The 20860-nt window shown below is 38.3% G+C and overlaps 1 protein-coding gene across 13 annotated transcripts in view; it reads right to left on the bottom strand.

The window, feature by feature from the left end:
• adgrl3.1 (adhesion G protein-coupled receptor L3.1) overlaps positions 1-18439 on the bottom strand; it is a 450501-nt gene extending 432062 nt beyond the window's left edge. For 4 of the 13 annotated variants that reach the window (XM_059026057.1, XM_059026051.1, XM_034035060.3 and 1 more), the window contains exon 1: positions 17940-18438. The gene's annotated coding sequence lies outside the window, so the exon portion shown is untranslated. Of the gene's footprint in view, positions 1-2878; positions 3063-17939 lie in introns of all 13 variants that reach the window. The other 9 variants (XM_059026100.1, XM_059026092.1, XM_034035062.3 and 6 more) reach the window with 4 other exon arrangements.
• Between the last annotated feature and the right edge of the window lie 2421 nt (positions 18440-20860).

Genomic DNA, 20860 nt, shown 5'->3' on the forward strand with positions numbered 1-20860 from the left:
AGTTGCAAATATTATTAAGAAGTTTAAGGTCCATGGAACAGTAGCCAACCTCCCTGGGCACGGCCGCAAGAGGAAAATCGACCCCAGATTGAACAGAAGGATAGTGCGAATGGTAGAAAAAGAACCAAGGATAACTGCCAAAGAGATACAAGCTGAAGGTGAAGGTACGTCAGTTTCTGATCGCACCATCCGTCGCTTTTTGAGCGAAAGTGGGCTCCATCGAAGAAGACCCAGGAGGACTCCATTTTTGACAGAAAAACATAAAAAAGCCAGACTGGAATTTCCTGAAATGCATATTGACAAGCAACAATCCTTCTGGAAGAATGTCCTTTGGACAGATGAGTCAAAACAGGAGCTTTTTGGCAAGTCACATCAGCTCTATGTTCACAGACGAAAAAATGAAGCTTTCAAAGAAAAGAACCTACAGTGAAACATGGAGGAGGCTCGGTTATGTTTTGGGGCTGCTTTGCTGCGCCTGGCACAGGGTGCCTTGAATCTGTGCAGGGCACAATGAAATCTCAAGACTATCAAGGCATTCTGGAGCGAAACGTACTGCCCAGTGTCAGAAAGCTCTGTCTCAGTCGCAGGTCATGGGTCCTCCAACAGGATAATGACCCAAAACACACAGCTAAAAGCACCCAAGAATGGAAAGAACAAAACATTGGACTATTCTGAAGTGGCCTTCTATGAGTCCTGATCTGAATCCTATCGAACATCTATGGAAAGAGTTGAAACTTGCAGTCTGGAGAAGGCACCCATCAAACCTGAGACAGCTGGAGCAGTTTGCTCAGGAAGAGTGGGCCAAACTACCTGTTAACAGGTGCAGAAGTCTCATTGAGAGCTACAGAAAACGTTTGATTGCAGTGATTGCCTCTAAAGGTTGTACAACAAAATATTAGGTTAGCGGTCCCATCATTTTTGTCCATGCCATTTTCATTTGTTTTATTATTTACAATATTATGTTGAATAAAAAATCAAAAGCAAAGTCTGATTTCTATTAAATATGGAATAAACAATGGTGGATGCCAATTACTTTTGTCAGTTTCAAGTTATTTCAGAGAAAATTGTGGATTCTTCGTTTTTTGTGGAGGGGTACCAACAAATTTGAGCACCTCTGTATATATTATATTATATATATATATATATATATATATATATATATATACACATACACTTGTAAAAGCTGAATGGCTTCCTGCAATATATCTCAGCCTTCTAAATGCCCACAGTTAGATTGGAATCGCTACATGACACGTAATTGGATAAAAAATGTCACCTGACCCTCCCCCAACTTTCATTGCACATTCCACAGTACTAGCACTGCTTTAGAGAATGAAACCTGAAACGCTAGACTGAGAAACCGATCATAGAATAGAATGGGAAACTTGACGTACGCAGGTACGGCATGGTACTGTAAGTGGGTTTTCAATTGACGTATGTGTGTACGTCATGGTGTTGAAGTGGTTAATGAACAAAAAAAGAACAAATAGGCAAGATCATTAAAAGCACATGTTCTAATAAAATACAGCAACAAAAACAATTAATCAATAAAAAAAAGGACAGAGTAAGGAATCGCAAGGACAGCGGCTGCGGGCTTCAAACAGCAATTACACAGACTCCACACAAACAGGTCGGCCGCCCTGCAGTGGATTGGTTAAACTGAATCTTAACAAAGGAACACAAACAGCAATAAGAAAACTTCCAATCTTCCAATAATCTCTTGTGCAAAATAGCATTCCAACAGATTGTTTCACTACAAACAAACAATCCCGTGTCTATACGGCTTACAAAACAACCAGAATCAATATTCTCACTTTCTTTCCATAGACTTCAATGCACGCCACTGCCCCGCCCGTCCTTGCTGTTCCTCTCTCACAGATTGCGATGCCTCGGACCACTCCCTCATTCTCTCCAACACAGCATATAGCAGAAAAGACAAACAAGGAAATTTAGCTGCCAATTACATAATTAACAAATAGTATAAATCCTGAGTAGACATTAACACAACATGCAGCACGTAGCCTGCATCAGGTGTGCCATTTACAAACAATGACACAATCACATCCGATAAAGGCAAACTCCCGATAGTTAAAAAGACCGTGTCCATCTATTCTAAGTGACACCAGCCTTCGGCTATTATGTAAGTACATACAAAATGAGAGAATATATATATATATATATATATATATATATATATATATATATATATATATATATATATATATATATATATATATATATATATATATACACACACATCTGTTACATAAAGAATGCAGTCTCATAGCTATGAAAACACCTTTTATTTTATTAAAGAATGCTGTAAATAAATGAAATATCAAATTCAACAGAATAGATATAAACCGTATTCACGAAAGTAAAAATTTGTGCACAATACAACAAATCTACAATCTACAATGACATAGTTTAAGGCACAGCATCAGCTGTAGTACCTATTGTTTGCAATAGTTATTTATTCAACTGCAAATTGATTAATTTAAAATATATATCCAGCAGCTTTATGTATTTTAATAACATTTTACCTGACGTTGCAATATATTCATATAGTGTTACTCCGAGGTTGGAATAACTGCAGTTAAACCTACTGCTGGGTGGACTGACTGCAACATGAGTTAAATTAAGCCACATGAGTAAATTAAGCAACATAAGTTAAATTAAGTTAAATTAAATTAAATTAGGAGACCACCAGGGGGCCTAATATGGAGTAGAGGTATAAAGCAGGAGTTCCTGAATCTTTTAAAATAATCTTTAGCAATCCTTTAAAATCATTCCTTTAAAACGTCGCTTTTTGTTTGTTAAGTTTAACGTTACATCTGCTATTTTATTTGATATATCCGTGGCTGTCAGTCACACTTACTTTGTAATGCCACCAAAGCCGTCAAGCAAAAAATCGATGGCTGCTGATCCAGGTACACCTGCTCCTCGGCCGAGCGCTTTTACAGGAGAAAGCGGAGGGGGGCCCGGCTACAGCTCCACCATGCTTGACGATTTCCGTAGGATCGTCAGGGAAGTTATCCAAGATGAGATTGCTATGCTTCGATCTGAAATTCAATCAGCAATTGTTCCCATTAAAGCCTCGTTGTCTGAGTGCTCTGAAATAGTTAGAGAGGTGGAGGACTCCATGAATGTGTTTAACGCCTGCCTTGCTGAGGTTGAATCAGCCTGCAGCTTGCTTGCTTCTGAAAATAACAAGCTCCTTGCTAAAATTGACGACCTGGAGAACCGAAGTAGGAGAAATAATCTGCGCGTCGTCGGGATTCCGGAGGGGATGGAGGAAGGCAGACCAACTGAGTTTATGTCGAGCTTCTTTCAAGAAGTGTTTGGGCAGGAGTGCCTGGACTCCCCCCGTTCTGGATAGGGCGCATCGCTCCTCGGCTGCGAGACCACGAGAGGGAGAGCACCCAAAGCCTTTCATTTTGAGAGTTCACCATTTTCAGGCTATAGAGCGGCTTCTGCGTTTGTCAAGGGAGAAGGGGCAGCTCATCATCTGCGGAAAATGAGTCTTCATTTTCCCCGATTTTAGTGCTGATTTGGTAAAGCACAGAGCTGCTTATAATGAAGTGAGGGCGCTTCTCCGTGGTGCGAAGGTGAGATATGGCCTATTACATCGAGCACGTCTCCTCGTTTCATTCAATGGAACTGCTAAAATCTTTGATACTCCAGAAGCAGCAAGGGACTTTTATTCAAGAGAGATCCTCCCTAAGCTAAAATGCACAGAGTAAATACAGTACAGTAATTGCGGACTTAATATCATTTAAATATACCGGCGTTATACAGCAGTATAAATGTATTTTTTGTTTATTTATTTATTATTATTGTTTTGTGTATGTATGGTTGTGTGTGTGTGTGTGTGTGTGTATTCCTTCGGTAAAATGAATGTTCTCCTAAATTGAAAGCATTACTGTTATGGTTGAAATGTGCGCATCAGACTGACAGGCAAACGGCGCTTCACTGGTTATGTCAATCCCGGGGAATTTAGTTTTGGTGCCACGGAGAACAGGGGTTTTGCTAGTCTGGGTGGGCATGCTTTGCAGCTATCGCTCTAGTGGTGTTATTGGGTTGCTGGTTAAGTTTGCTACTCTCAACTGTCTGTAATGGATTTTCCAGTATTACTATTTTATGTGTGTATGTGTGTATATGTGTGTGTATATGTATATATATGTATGTATAGTGTGTATATATGTATGTGTGTGTGTGTACGTGTATGCATACTGTATGTATGTGTATGTGTATATATATATATATATATATATATATATATATATATATATATTGTGATGACGTGACCCCGAGGTGTAGTAGATCTTGTAAACCACAGATAGGAGACTCGAGTTGCCGTTCAACAACACTCTTGGTGTTATTTATTTATTTTAATCCACTATAACAAAACAAACAAACAAACAAAACAAAAGCCTAACTCCGGCAAGGAGTGCTAACTTAGCTTTTATAAGGAAGCCTATCTAACCACGGGACAGCTAGCTGTTTACCCATAACAAAAAAAACAAATATTAAACTTAATTTCTTTAACAACGCATTTTGTTATCGTTTGTTTTTTTTCTCTCCAGATCCACACACATGTGCCCTTCTTCCATACACCTCACCCAGACGGGTTGAACCTCTCCCTTTTTAAAGGGCTTGTCATTAAGTCCAGCTGTCAATAATAAATCAATTAATTGGGCCATCAAGCCAAACCCTGTGGCTTCTGGGCAATGTAGTTTCTTCCTGACTCCCTTGTAGTCAGGCCAAGACCTCTAGTGGTTGTACAGTGCATTCACAGGGCATAAAGATCTTTCCATCCTCACGCTTATATAGTGCCCTTGAATGACTTTATATATGTATGTATGTATGTATGTATATTATTTTTTTATATTTTTTTAGTATTCACGTTTGTGTGTGGTTGGAAAGGAGAGAAATAACGTTTGCATGGCCCTGGGTTCAGTATACTATGTGTTATTGCTGAAATGAAAAGGTTTGTTTCTCTTACTGATATAGTTTGGGGTGTTGACTTACTATGTGGGTACTTTACTAAATCATTGAAATGTTCTTGCAGTATTACATTATCACTTTATAAGCATTAACCAGTTTATTTATTTATTCTCTCTGGTGTTTTCATACATTTTGGTACATTTCTTATAGTTACCTATTTTCAAGGGTTGCTCACATTTAGATAGTTCAGTTCTGGGACTAGTGCTGTAAGGTTAGGCACAGCAGAGCAGACACAGTGGTTAGGTTAAAAGCTTTACAAATTAAGCTTTGGGAATGTTACCACCTCTTAATAGGTGGTATGGGGAGGGGGGCTGTTATATTTTTTCTATTGTTGTTTTTTTTTTTTGTTTTGTTTTCTCTTTCACTTTCCTTCTCTTCTGCCGTGTTTTTTTTTATATTGGTCAAGGGGAGGGGATCTGAGGTTAAGATGCCTGTTTTGTTTCGTTTGGTATCTCATCCTACATTTTTTTCTTTACATCCCTAAATCTTGATGGTTGCTGTGGCTGGCACTAACTCTAGTGATATTGGGTGCCAGGTTAATTTTATAAGCTGGAATATCAAGGGGCTTAATCACCCAGTGAAACGCAATCGAGTGTTATCTCACCTTCAACAACTGAAAGTGGGCATTGCTTTTCTGCAAGAAACACATCTTCAAAATTCGGACCACTCCCGTATGTGCAGGAGTTGGGTTGGGCAGATATTTCATTCCAAATTTCATGGCAAAGCTCGGGGAGCAGCAATTTTAGTACACAAATCCATTCCATTCATTGCCTCCCAGGTGACTTCGGACCCAAATGGTCGTTATGTTGTTGTCACAGGTACTCTTTATAACACCCCTTTAATTTTAGCTAATGTCTATACTCCTAATTGGGATGACAGTCAGTTGTTCACTAACTTTCTTTCTTCCCTACCTGATGTGCACACACACCACCTCTTACTGGGGGGGGGGGGGGGCATGAACTGTACTCTTAATCCTAGGTTGGACCACTCCTACCTAAATCCAGCACCCCCTTCAAAATCTGCTCTGATTATTCGTTCATTTCTTGACGCATATGGGGCTTCTGATCCGTGGCTCTTTCTTTTTCCAACTGCCCGGCAGTACTCTTTTTTTTTTCTCCTGTACATCAAACATACTCTCATATTGACTACTTTTTCCTGCACAAAAAACTGCTTCCTATTGTACGTTCTTGTACATATCAGAGTATAGTCATATCAGATCATGCACCTCTTTTTGGTTTTGGAGCTTGTTTTTCACAGACAGGTGGAACCACGTCATCCTTGGAGACTCAACCCCCTATTATCTGATCAAGACTTTGTCCAGTTTATTTCTTCCCAGATAGACTTCTTTCTGGATACCAACTCAACACCTGGGATGTCCTCCATCACTTTATGGGAAACCCTAAAGGCTTATTTACGAGGCCAAGTAATCTCTTACAGTGCTCGACTCAACAGGCTTCGAACAGGACGGCTCTCAGAACTAACTGACCTTATTTTGCAGTTAGATCAGCAACATGCTCTCTCTCCCACTCCAGAACTCTATAAACGATTGTCCCTACAGACTGAATTCAACCTTCTCTCCACTAAACAGGCAGAGCAATTAATGATTCGATCATCACGGCATGCACTATATGAACATGGTGACAAGGCTAGCAACATTTTAGAACATCATCTGCGTCAATCTGCTGCTTCACATTTGATCCCACAAATTAATTCTCAATCAGGTCTGCCTACAACTGACCAGCAGGAGATTAATGATCAATTTAAACATTTTATTCTTCTCTTTACAAATCGGAATCACCTGCCGATCCCGCATTAACCGATTCTTTTTTTGAGAGCCTTCCTGTTCCAGTTTTGGATCCTGACTCAAAAGGCCCACCTGGAGGAGCCCTTTGCCCCAGATGAAATCTCAAGCTATTAGGTCAATGCAGAGTGGTAAATCTCCTGGCCCAGATGGGTTTCCCATAGAATTTTATAAGAAATTTAGCTGTAGTTTGTCTCCCCTACTGAACACCATGTTTTCTGAATCTTTTACATCCATGTCCCTACCGCCTACGCTGTGCCAAGCCTCTATCTCTGTACTGCTTAAACAGAATAAGAACCCTCTTGATTGTGGATCCTACCGCCCCATTTCGCTGCTTAATGCAGACTTTAAAATTCTTGCTAAGACCCTGGCACACCGTCTTGAGTCGGTTCTCCCCTCTATAGTCTCCTCTGACCAGACAGGATTTGTGCAGGGCAGACACTCTTATTTTAACTTTCGCCGTCTGTTCAATATTATATATACTCCCTCTTCTCCCCTGCCTGAGGTTATTCTTTCATTAGATGCAGAGAAAGCTTTTGATCGTGTTGAGTGGGACTACATGTTTGCTGCTCTACATAGGTTTGGCTTTGGTCATTATTTTATGTCATGGATCAAGCTGTTATATTCCTCCCCGACAGCTTCTGTTCGCACAAATGAAGTGCAATCCAAATACTTCTCTCTCCACCGAGGTACAAGACAGGGTTGCCCTCTCTCTCCCCTTCTTTTTGCAATTGCTATTGAACCTCTTGCAATATCCCTGCGTGTAAGTCAGGGTGTAAAAGGAGTAATTCGGGGGGGGGGGGGCGTGAGCAAAAGGTGTCACTTTATGCTGATGACCTTCTTTTATATATTTCTGATCCTATCTCTTCCCTCCCCCATGCCTTAGTCATACTGGAGCAGTTTAGCAGGTTCTCTGGATATAAACTTAACCTACACAAGAGTGAATTTGAGATCCTCCCAATAGTACTCAAAGAAATGAAAGAAGTTATTTACAAACCGCTAACCAAGATCATGCAACAGTCTCTTGACACAGGGGTTGTACCAACAGACTGGAAAATAGCAAATGTAATACCAATCCACAAAAAGGGAGACAAAACCGAACCAGGTAACTACAGACCAATAAGCCTGACTTCTATTATATGTAAACTTATGGAAACTATAATAAGACCCAAAATGGAAAATTACTTATATGGTAACAATATCCTGGGAGACAGCCAGCATGGTTTTAGGAAAGGGAGATCATGTCTAACTAACCTACTTGACTTTTTTGAGGATGCAACATTGAAAATGGATAACTGCAAAGCATACAACATGGTTTATTTAGATTTCCAGAAAGCTTTTGACAAAGTCCCGCATAAAAGATTAATTCTCAAACTGAACGCAGTAGGGATTCAAGGAAATGCATGCACATGGATTAGGGAGTGGTTAACATGTAGAAAACAGAAAGTACTGATTAGAGGAGAAACCTCAAAATGGAGTGAGGTAACCAGTGGTGTACCACAGGGATCAGTATTAGGTCCTCTGCTATTCCTAATCTACATTAATGATTTAGACTCTGATATAGTAAGCAAACTCGTTAAATTTGCAGACGACACAAAAATAGGAGGAGTGGCAGACACTGTTGAAGCAGCAAAGGTCATTCAAAATGATCTAGACCGCATTCAAAATTGGGCAGACACATGGCAAATGAAATTTAATAGAGAAAAGTGTAAAGTATTGCATGCGGGCAATAAAAATGTGCATTATAAATATCATATGGGAGATAGTGAAATTGAAGAAGGGAACTATGAAAAAGACCTAGGAGTTTATGTTGACTCAGAAATGTCTTCATCTAGACAATGTGGGGAAGCTATAAAAAAGGCTAACAAGATGCTTGGATATATTGTGAGAAGTGTTGAATTTAAATCAAGGGAAGTAATGTTAAAACTCTACAATGCATTAGTAAGACCTCACCTAGAATATTGTGTTCAGTTCTGGTCACCTCGTTACAAAAAGGATATTGCTGCTCTAGAAAGAGTGCAAAGAAGAGCAACCAGAATTATCCCAGGTTTAAAAGGCATGTCGTATGCAGACAGGCTAAAAGAATTGAATCTATTCAGTCTTGAACAAAGAAGACTACGCGGCGATCTGATTCAAACATTCAAAATCCTGAAAAGTATAGACAATGTCAACCCGGGGGACTTCTTTGACTTGAAAAAAGAAAAAAGGACCAGGGGTCATAAATGGAGATTAGATAAAGGGGCATTCAGAACAGAAAATAGGAGGCACTTTTTTACACAGAGAATTGTAAGGGTCTGGAACCAACTCCCCAGTAATGTTGTTGAAGCTGACACCCTGGGATCCTTCAAGAAGCTGCTTGATGAGATTCTGGGATCAATAAGCTACTAACAACCAAACGAGCAAGATGGGCTGAATGGCCTCCTCTCGTTTGTAAACTTTCTTATGTTCTTATGTTCTAATTGTTCCCTATCAGCTTGGCGACTTGTCGCTGTCCCCTTGAGAATCTCCCTTTCAAAATTGCATCCGAAAGCTTTACTTACTTAGGGGTCACAGTCACACGCTCATACAACAAACTCTTTCAATTTAACTCCCCTACTAGAGCGTATTGAACAAGACTTCGTTGGTCCACTCTACCACTTTCTCTGGCAGGTCGCATCAACTCGGTCAAGATGAACACACTCCCTAAGTTACTCTACCTGTTTCAATATATCCCTGTTTTTATTACTAAAAGTTTTTTCAATACACTTGATCGGATTGTTTCTTTGTTTATCTGGAATAAGAAGCCTCCCAGAATTCAGAAACATTTCCTACAAAGAATGAAACCAAGGGGGGGTATGGCTCTGCCTAACTTTCAATTTTATTATTGGTCGGCTAATATCCGAAATCTATTACATTGTTCACATTTTCACCCCCGGCTAGACGGCCCTGCGTGGCTGGTCATGGAGTCAGCCTCCTGTCTCTTTACCTACCTGCCTGCCCTACTGTGCTCTTCTCTTCCCCTCTCGACTCCTCAGTTCAGTGTTAACCCATTGGTGTGTCACTCCCACCGGATCTGGTCCCAGTTTAGGAGGCGGTTTGGCCTACAGTCCATGTCCATATCTGCCCCTGTTGATGTAAACCATCTATTCCCACCCTCAGTGAAAGACTCTGCTTTTAGTCTGTGGTATAGAAGTGGTATTAAGTCTCTTAAAGATTTATACATTGACAATAATTTTGCATCTTTTTGCCAGCTTGTCCAAAAATTTAACCTACCTCAAACACACTTTTTTCGATACTTGCAAATTCAAAACTTTGTTCACAATAGAGTGGTTCAATTTCCTCTACTGCCTCCCAAATCAACCACTGATTCAATTCTAGAATTCAACCCTGACAGTAGGGGCGTAATATCTAAAATTTATAACATTATATTGTCTCTGCATTGCCCTTCATTGTCCACTTTGAAAACCCTGTGGGAACATGATCTAGGACTCCAGCTAACTGATAACATTTGGGAATCCATCCTTGCTCGTGTGCATTCCTCTTCAGTTTGTGCTCGGCATGGGCTTATTCAAGTCAAGATCTTACACCGTCTTCATTTATCAAAGGTCAAATTGGCCAGAATATACCCTGAAGTGGATCCAGCCTGTGACAAATGCAAACTAGCACCAGCTTCTCTCATTCATATGTTCTGGTCCTGTCCCAGGCTGGCTCCATTTTGGACCTCTGTCTTTGAGACCCTCTCTCAGTTCTTACAAGTGCCTATCGACCCCACTCCACTCATTGCGATTTTCGGTGCTATTCCCGACAATGTTCCCTTAACAGGGCTGCAGTCAGACACCGTGGCCTTTGCAACTCTGCTGGCTAGAGGCCTCATTTTGTTTGGTTGGAAACAGGCTGCCCCACTCTCACATGTTCACTGGATTAGGGATCTCATGTACTCCCTTAAATTGGAAAAAATAAAGTTTACATTAAGGGGATCCACTGCAAAATTTTATAAAGCACGGCAACCCTTTCTATCCTATGTTGACAACCTCAGATTGCCCTCCCCTTCATAATCTTCCTTTATAAAATTAATAATAATGGAAAAGCAAGCACTGCACTTTCTCTGTCTTTCCCTCTGGCTCTTTCTTTTCTTTCTCTTCTGTCTTTCTCCTCTTTCTCTTCTCTTTTATAACAATTATAATTATTATTAATATGCGTTCCACTTAAATCTCTGTTAAATTGTGTATGTTTCATCCTGTTTAATTTGTGAAATCCAATAAACAAAGTTTAAAAAAAAAGTTGAATTAAGTTAAATTAGGCAAGTTGAAATTGAAAAACCCTTTATGTCCCGTCTTTTTGAAGAGTTTCCAGATTTAAAACTCAATTAAACCGGTTTAAATAGAACGCTGCAATTCACATATCAAGTGGACAAAAATCTGCCACGCTGCAATTAACCCAAGGTTTTTTTCATCGTCTCTCCTGTCTCCATTCTTCCTGTCTCTGTGGATTAAAAATACAGTAAATAGATGCGAGATGCTTTTTTTTAATTGTATTTTTTTTAATGTAATCGCTGGTAACACTAGTAAACCTGATGCTTTATTCTAATCATACTGAATAGCTAATGAAATACATTATTAGTATTACTATTTTACAATTGTCTTCTTTTTTTAAAAGTATAAATTTGTTTTGTAACATAAACAGCTAAATGTGAATATTAATATAATAAAGTATGGGTGCACAATTGCACGGGATGCAGTTTCTTGTAGGCATAGCTATGCTAAAGTGAATCCCCTGTACGTCACATAACGTGCGCATACGTGGTAAAGTCAACGGTGCTGAAGGCCCGCACTATCTCATGGGGTGCAGTTTCTCATGCTACACCTGTAGTACCAACGAGGTCAAACGTTTTACTAAACATTTTAAAACTAATAACAAGCAATTACCATAATAAACACTATTGTAGTATGTTGCTTAAAACATAAAAACACAACATTCATAATAAAGTTGAGTTCTTATCTACAAACAGTAACACGTTTAAAGCTAGGGATTCGCTGTCTAGATTGGTGTTGTTTACATTATCGTCAGCATATTTTAAGTGACTGAAAAGCTGAAATAATTTTTTTAAAAACACACTTTTCTTATACCAATACAGTGTTGGTGAGCGATAATCAGTTTGTTTGAAAACCAGGCTTTAATCACTGATAATAGGAGCACAGGCAGTGATTCTGCGAGTGCTCCGGGGCTCAAGCACCAATGGGAAAACAAGGTTCTGCACAGTGCAAATAAATCACCTGTTCTGTCAAATTATAATGTGGATGCTTCACAAGCATAACTGTTATTGCAGTGTTTACAAATATAAATTCCTTTTATACAAAGTCTCCCAGCTTTCTTGAAAAGATATGCGGTTCCCTTGTTTTTCTTTTGTATTTGTTTGGCTCTCATTAGTAGCTATAGTAGATACATCAATCATATATATATATCAATCATAATTAATAAAGTGCATCATCAATCACATTGAATATAAAAGAAAAATAAAAGCTTTTTTTTTTTTTAAATGCAATTCTCAGGTCTACAAAACATAAAAATGCCTAATTGTGGTTTGAAACTGGAAAATGAGTGGTTACCATGCACAGGCATGATGGAAAATACTGTAAAGTGACTGTTGTCCAAAATCCATGGCCAAACATATATTTAAGAAAAATAAAACTGTACTCAGTTCTTCTGTGCTGTAAAGGAGTGGGCCGGAAACGTCCGCTCAAGGAACTACACCGCTCCGCTCCCCCGCTCCATATACAATTGGCTCGCTCCGCTCCGCTCACACTCTGGGTGTTCCTGCACGTGAGACTGACAGCTGAGACCACTGGACAGCGTGTTCTTTGTGTGTGTGTGTGCGTGTTTTCTTGCTGTGGGTGCTACTAGAAAATGGGTGCATGCAAATGATGCACTCATTGAAGTCAAACCATGGCCAAGAAAGGCAAAGGACATGGATATGGCCTTTTATGAAGAGATCGAATGCTTTACAAATGCCTTACATTGGCCTAAGTTCATAACACCTCTATAACAAGGAGAATAATGTTTTTTTTTCAGCATTAAAATGTGTTAGTATACTACCCTTTACCACTGACATGCATATGTACCTTTTGAACCATTCATAACATTGTAGTTTTGTACCTATGTAAATATCAATATATTAATACCTACCAAAATAGACATTGTTTTCACCACTCATGGATGTACATTTGCAACTAAAAGAGTTTACACTTTCAATACTGTCCAAAAGTCCCTTCTACTATTATTTTACTTTCAAATCTTCTCATTTCTCTTATATTACTCTACTTATTACTCTCGTCTTGTCTGTCTATTTACCATACACATTCAAGAATATCTTTAATTCGCTTTATTCATTATTTGATGAAATAAAAAAAAAAGTGCTATCTATAACAAAAACATTTTCAATGTAAAAAAACAAGTTAGAAAAACGCAACAGCTGTTTAAAGTGGTGATATCAAACACAAAAGCCCAAGTTAGGAGAAGCAATTGGGGCAACCTGATCAAGCATCAAGCAAATAGGCACAATTGGAAAGGTGCTGGGGCCCAAAATTCACACAATTGTTGCTTCTAACTTGGCTTCTTTTTTGCATCGCTCGACTTTACATTGAAATGCTCTTTGTACAACTCAAGGGCATTGTGACCATTCCCTTATCAACTCAAAAGTCACATCTGCAACAAAAAAACATTGACAATGCACAACCAAAAAAAGGCTCCAACACCCCAGCCCTGGATCTGCAATGCCTGCCCCATCAACTGTCACTTCCCATACACTTACCTTGCATTCTCATTATCCCTTGCACTCGTTGCCATTATTGGTCGTGTTCATCGTCTTCATTGTTGGAAATATATTGCTTCATGCTCTTTGAGGTATTCTTGTATGTATGGGCTAAATGTTTGTCCGTGTGTGCCCTGATCTACCTGTGCCTTATCTGCATGTTGTCCGTGTGTCTTCCAAAAGCATACTTATCTGCGCCTGTGATGACGCCTCTCCCATTCCCTGTCTGTCTTTATCTCTGTAGTAGTGCTTGTAAGGATGAGGTCTTAACATCTTTATTCTGGTTAAACACAGCTGATAAGCGAATGAATATTTCAATGTAAAGTGGAGCGATGAAAAACAGAAGCCAAGTTAGAAGCAACAATTGTGTGAATGTTGGGCCCAGCACCTCTCCAATTGTGCCTATTTGCTTGATGCTTGACCAGGTTGCCCCAATTGCTTCTCTAACTTGGGCTTTTGTGTTTGATATCACCCCTTTAAACGGCTGTTGCGTTTTTCTAACTTGGTTTTTTACACTGTTTTTGTTTATATATATATATAAATGCAAATGTCAAGCTTCTTAAGAAACAACATATTCCAACATAATCCTAAGCAACGTTGGAAAAAGGCACACTTTCTGTAAACTATGCAGAGCTGATTTTAGAGGAGGTACATGGGAGCAAGAATGGTAAGCACAAGAGATCCAAAACACCAAAAAGCCAGTGACGCTCACAAAACCAATGCTTCAATTAATAACATCTTTCGTTGCCAAAGGAAAAACGAAGATCAAGAAAGTTACGTATGCAGAGACCTTTAATATATACCCTCCACGCCCAAATAATTTAATTAAACATACAAAACAATGACCGCTAGCAAACTACAGCCCATCGATTGTCAGTAACTTTCACAATAAACACACAAACTTAAACTGGAAAATACCAAAGGAACAAGGTAAGTATTCAAGATTTTGAACAAGCTAAGGTATCAACATCATGTAATACACAACTACGCAATTTAGATGCTACTATCATGTGTAGCACCTCGTTCTACTCGTATTGAATAGGGCTTTTCATAAAAAAATACTAGGAGTACCCTACTCACTTCTGGCAAATTGCTAGACGAGGGGTAACTGACGAGTTTTAATCAAACTTCAAAACGAGTGATCAGGAGATGATTTATCGGTATGCACGACTCTGAAGAGGTATGTGAAAAATACAGCGAACAAGGGGTGGGGCGGTGCTGGAGATGCAGCACAGAGTGTCCTGTTGATATGCAGTGCCTTTAAAACCTGTTTTACTGTGAAAAAAATACTTTTAAACAGCACGTCTAAAATAAACTGCGCGTGTGAAAATAAATTGGACCTGACGCTCTGAATAAATGGACCACTAAGGGTTAAACCCCCTTGAAATTTGAATTTTTGCCATTTGTACCAAATTTAGGCCGTAATAACTTGCGTGGGGGGACTCCAAAAAACCACCCAAAGATATGTTTGTATAAATGTTAATGAGATCTACAAGCATCAAGAAAATATGTTGGTATCCGGGGATTTGGGACATGATTGTAGCATCTAAATTGCACCCAGGGTGATTTTTCTGGCCAAGTTCCCTTTCTCATTTTAGGTTGACCTTTGCAAGGTCACAGGTTGAAGGGGAAATTTTAAAAAAAAATGGCTATCATTTCTGAACTCAGCGCGTCTGAAAACCCGCAGGTGAATTTTTCTATGAAAATCTGAGATGGACAGGCAATGAAATGTCCTTTTTCTGGTTGAGTTGGTGTGGAATGACCCAAAGTATTTTGCAGGAAGGCCTAAAAGTCACACAAATAGTGAAAGGCGTTTCTATTACAATTTCAGCATCAACATTGCTTTAGCAATTCAGATTGATTGATAACATGTGTTTATATACAGCAATAGTGTGTTCATTTAAATAGAAGACAATCGTATGTTACTGACAATGGTATTAATCATCAGCCACATGTGCAGTGTAATGGATAACGTTGCAATACCACATTATGTATTTTGGCTTTTTTTATGATGGATTTGGATTTTTTTCTCCGTGTTATAATGTAGGTGCCATAGCTTGTCCTTTGATGACGAGGTCAATGTGCAGTACCACACTCAGCCTTTAGGTTTGTTGTGTGATTAACAATGGCAACTGTGGATGCTTTGCTGGCCTGCAAAATCAACTACAGTAGACAGGTTTAAAAAGTATTGGCTGCACCAAATCAGCCATCACAACTACAGTACAATAAGAACCACAGGGGCAAAGAGCGAATTTGATTGTGAAGCATCTCATGGTTGTTTTTGTGTTTTGATATTTTTTCCTTTGTAAAAGCAATTAGAAGGAGCACTGTATCACAGTATATCATTCTACCAAATAATAAAGTGGAATAGTATGCCTTTGTCTTATGTAGGTATTCGCTTCAATTCAGGCCACTAACATTTCAGTTAACAAAAGCTCCCTTATTTTGAAAACTCAATGTTGACAGGTATGGATGGCTTCGACTGCTAAGAAGATTCAACAGATGAAAAAAATGTGTTTGCGCTGATTCTAGACTTTTACGATTTGACTGGCGAAAGATAACATTGGTTTATTGGCATTCACAAAGAACACTTTTTTCAGCTTGACGGTAACCTTTTAATTTCCTTTTTTTGTTTAATTATTGAGCTTTTTGCTGCATTACAGCTCGTTATTAAATATGTTCTTTATTTTACCCGAAAATCTTAATCATCTTAATATTTTTTAATCAAAGTAGCTGGCGCAAATATTGTTTTAGATGGTAAATCACGTCGTCGTTGGCTAATTTTGAAAACCCTGAATAACTGGGTTTGTATTTCTTTCCATTCTTCATGTGTTCTTATCGGGATGTCAGACACAGGCCTAGGAGTCAAACCAGGCCCCCAATTGTGTTACCCGGCCCCCCAAAGGCTCAGGCTGCCACTTCATGGGAATGGAATTGTTATTTAAATAAGTAATGGTAACTTGCTTTTTTCTGGTTTAATAAGGAACATGGCAGTGTAATTTGCTCATTTAAATCTGTTGTTGGGTGGTTCAATATACCAGATCAGCAAACACAACCCTTCGTGACTATGATGTCAGCCAATCTGCTCCATAACCATGTATTTTATATAAAATATGATATGAGGACCATATCTTGTACTATACCAGATTTAAAAAAAAAAAAAAAAACCACACACAACTGGGGGTATATACTGAAAAATATACCGACATGTGTTGCACATATCATGCAATGGGTTGTAAATACTATGATTTTTTTTTTTATCATTACATTGTGAAAAGCAAGGGTAAGTAATACATAATTTGTTAAGTTGTTCTGTTTATTTGTAATGGTTATCTCCTCTATACATTTGAGGTTGCACTGGGTTTTTATGGCAAGTTATGTCATTTTTACAGCAAAATCCTAAATGATTTGCATGTTAGATATTTGTCACCAGACTACAGTAACTCCAATGCACATTGTACTTTAACCAATATATTTTAGCTTTTAGTCTTATTACATATAATATCACATTTTCATGTGACAATATTTTTTAAACCACCTACGATTTCACTTCGTAACCACTGGTATCATATTTAACTGTTGTCCTGCACAGCCTAGCTTTATGCAAATACTGTGCAGATTCTATATTTGGTTTATGCAAAATAATTGCATAGCAATTACGTGTTTAAAAAATAATACATCACATTCCCCAATGAGTTAGTTTCAAGCCTTAAACATGCCTAATTGTGCAAGTTGATCCATACAATAAACCATATCCAATACGTTTAACAAATAAGGGTATACACGGTTGTAAAGATCCTTATCAATGTATCAAATCCTTTTGCAGTGTACTGCTGTATCCTGTTATTGCCTCTTCTTGTGCAGCACCTCAGATACCAATCCATCACCATTCACACACAAAGAAAAGAATAAAGCCATGAAACCACAGATCATTGTGATATGTATAAGCGATAAACGATTCACATTTTAAGACCAAATATTTAAATACTAATGGTGGGAATATCCAGCCAGGCATTGATTTATTTGAAAACCAAAATGAGCCATCAGTATGAAAATTACACGTTGTGTTGCTCAACAAATAATGTATATTTTAATATTTCGAATAAAAATGTAACAAATCCTTTGCCGCACCCATAATTTATGTCAAAAACACTAACAAGAGAGATTGTTCACACTGGGTTCGATGAGCCTCGATATAATGCGTGTTATTGTCTAGCGTCAAAACAGCCACAAAGGAATACAGAATGTGTCACCAAGAATGCTCATGTTTTGGTTAAAAACGCCAGACGATGCCTTTTTTCTGCTTATTATTATTTTTTTAACAATATTATTTAAATCACTTACCCCATCTCAAAACAGGTTAATGGACCTGCAGCAGTAAGCTCCTTCAAATCCTGCCATTAAACCAGAAGGGCAGATATATTGTTTGTTTCCAAAAAGATGTTCTTGCATGAAAAATACCCCCTTCCGTTATGCTATTTATTCCCAGTAGTTTATAGAGGACTAATATATTTTCCAGAAAGATGCAGTGTGGTGATGCGGTCAATGCATTACATCTTCTCCTAGGAGGCGGAAAATATCGGACAAATAAGAAGCTTCTTCTGTATTCAGATGTTCCACCTTCGTTTAAAACACTCGTTTTCCTAGGCAGACTGAAAATTAAGACTAACCAATAATAATTTCAGCAATTTTGTGCTTATAAGTATCCATTTAAAAGAGCAGAAAACCTTTGCTTACAAACAGAGATCTCGGTGAAAATAACAAACCATTTGCGAAGGGAAGCTCTGATAGAAAATGCTTGGGAAAGAGGGGGAGACAAACAAGGGTAGAGCGAAAACCAGGAACTGGATTTTCACTGGCTGTAGAATAATAAGGCTTCATCTAGCAGCAAAGGTGAATTCAAATATAAAACCTCTCACGTGCTTCATGCCGTTTTTTTGTTGGTCTATTTTTTGTTTTTTTCAAAATGTACTTGTTTTGACTGTTACCAAATTTAGTTTTCTGATATCATTACTATAGGAATTATATTATACACTTAGTCCAGAATAATGTACGATAGTATTTTACTAAACTGATCAATTACATATTATATAATTTAATAAGGTATGCTATAACGTTATATGTGGCTGCTATAGTAGATTGAAGTTACAATCTTATAGTATATGCATGAATGGTAATGCTACAGTACACTAGTGTTGATTATAATTAGGGGTTCTGATTTTTTATTTTAGACGATAAAACCGCTAAAACATGAGTGTATTAAATGAGTGTATAGCCAATAAATACCGGAAAAACTGTGGAAATGGTTACTCAATTCACGTTGACCACCGGTTTCCCATAAAAAAAAACTGTTTCCCAGTGCAGGTGAGCAATGTCCCTCCTTCCTGACTTGTGTCAATCATTAAGAACATAAGAAAGTTTACAAATGAGAGGAGGCCATTCAGCCCATCTTGCTCGTTTGGTTGTTAGTAGCTTATTGATCCCAGAATCTCATCAAGCAGCTTCTTGAAGGATTCCAAAGGTGTCAGCTTCAACAGCATTACTGGGGAGTTGGTTCCAGACCCTCACAATTCTCTGTGTAAAAAAGTGCCTCCTATTTTCTGTTCTGAATACCCCTTTATCTAATCTCCATTTGTGACCCCTGGTCCTTGTTTCTTTTTTCAGGTAAAAAAAGTTCCCTGGATAGACATTGTCAATACCTTTTAGAATTTTGAATGCTTGAATCAGATCACCGCATACTCTTCTTTGTTCAAGACTGAATAGATTCAATTCTTTTAGCCTGTCTGCATACGACATGCCTTTTAAACCCGGGATAATTCTGGTTGCTCTTCTTTGCACTCTTTCTAGAGCAGCAATATCATTTTTGCAACGAGGTGACCAGAACTGAACACAGTATTCTAGGTGAGGTCTTACTAATGCATTGTAGAGTTTTAACATTACTTCCCTTGATTTAAATTCAACACATCTCACAATATATCCGAGCGTCTTGTTAGCCTTTTTTTATAGCTTCCCCACATTGTCTAGATGAAGACATTTCTGAGTCAACATAAACTCCTAGGTCTTTTTCATAGTTCCCTTCTTCAATTTTACTATCTCCCATATGATATTTATAATGCACATTTTTATTGCCCGCATGCAATACTTTACACTTTTCTTTAATCCATGTGCATGCATTTCCTTGAATCCCTACTGCGTTCAGTTTGAGAATTAATCTTTTATGCGGGACTTTGTCAAAAGCTTTCTGGAAATCTAAATAGACCATGTTGTATGCTTTGCAGTTTTCCATTTTCAACGTTGCATCCTCAAAAAAGTCAAGTAGGTTAGTTAGACACGATCTCCCTTTCCTAAAACCATGCTGGCTGTCTCCCAGGATATTGTTACCATATAGGTAATTTTCCATTTTGGATCTTATTATAGTTTCCATAAGTTTACATATAATAGAAGTCAGGCTTACTGGTCTGTAGTTACCTGGTTCGGTTTTGTCTCCCTTTTTGTGGATCGGTATTACGTTTGCTATTTTCCAGTCTGTCGGTACAACCCCTGTGTCAAGAGACTGTTGCATGATCTTGGTTAGCGGTTTGTAAATAACTTCTTTCATTTCTTTGAGTACTATTGGGAGGATCTCATCCAGCCCAGGGGATTTGTTTATTTTAAGAGCTCCTAGTCCCTTTAACACATCTGCCTCTGTTATGCTAAAGTTATTTAAAATTGGATAGGAACAGGTCGACATGTGGGGCATGTTGTCTGTGTCCTCCTTTGTAAAAACCTGTGAAAAGTAATCATTTAATATATTTGCTATTTTTTTTCTTCATCTATGATTTTGCCATTTGTGTCTCTTAGACATTTAATCTCCTCTTTGAATGTTCTCTTGCTGTTATAATATTGGAAAAATATTTTGGAATTGGTTTTAGCCCCCTTAGCAATATTGATTTCTATCTCTCTCTTGGCCTTTCTAACTTCCTTTTTGACTTGTGTTTGTAGTTCCAAGTACGCTTTCTGTGTGCTTTGTTTTTGGTCCCTTTTAAACGCTCTGTAAAGTGCCTTTTTTCGCTGAATATCTTTTTTAATTGATCTATTAAACCATTTTGGCCATTTGTTTTAGATTTAGATTTGTCTACTTTTGGGATGTAATTGTTTTGTGCCTCTAGTACTACATTTTTAAAAACAGCCATCCTTTTTCTGTGGATGTTTTCTCTATTTTACTCCAATCTACTTCTGTTAGTCCGTTTCATACCTTCATAGTTTGCTTTTCTAAAATTGTAAAC

This window comes from Acipenser ruthenus, chromosome 1 (genome assembly GCF_902713425.1).
Source record: "Acipenser ruthenus chromosome 1, fAciRut3.2 maternal haplotype, whole genome shotgun sequence".
Classification (NCBI taxonomy): domain Eukaryota; kingdom Metazoa; phylum Chordata; class Actinopteri; order Acipenseriformes; family Acipenseridae; genus Acipenser; species Acipenser ruthenus.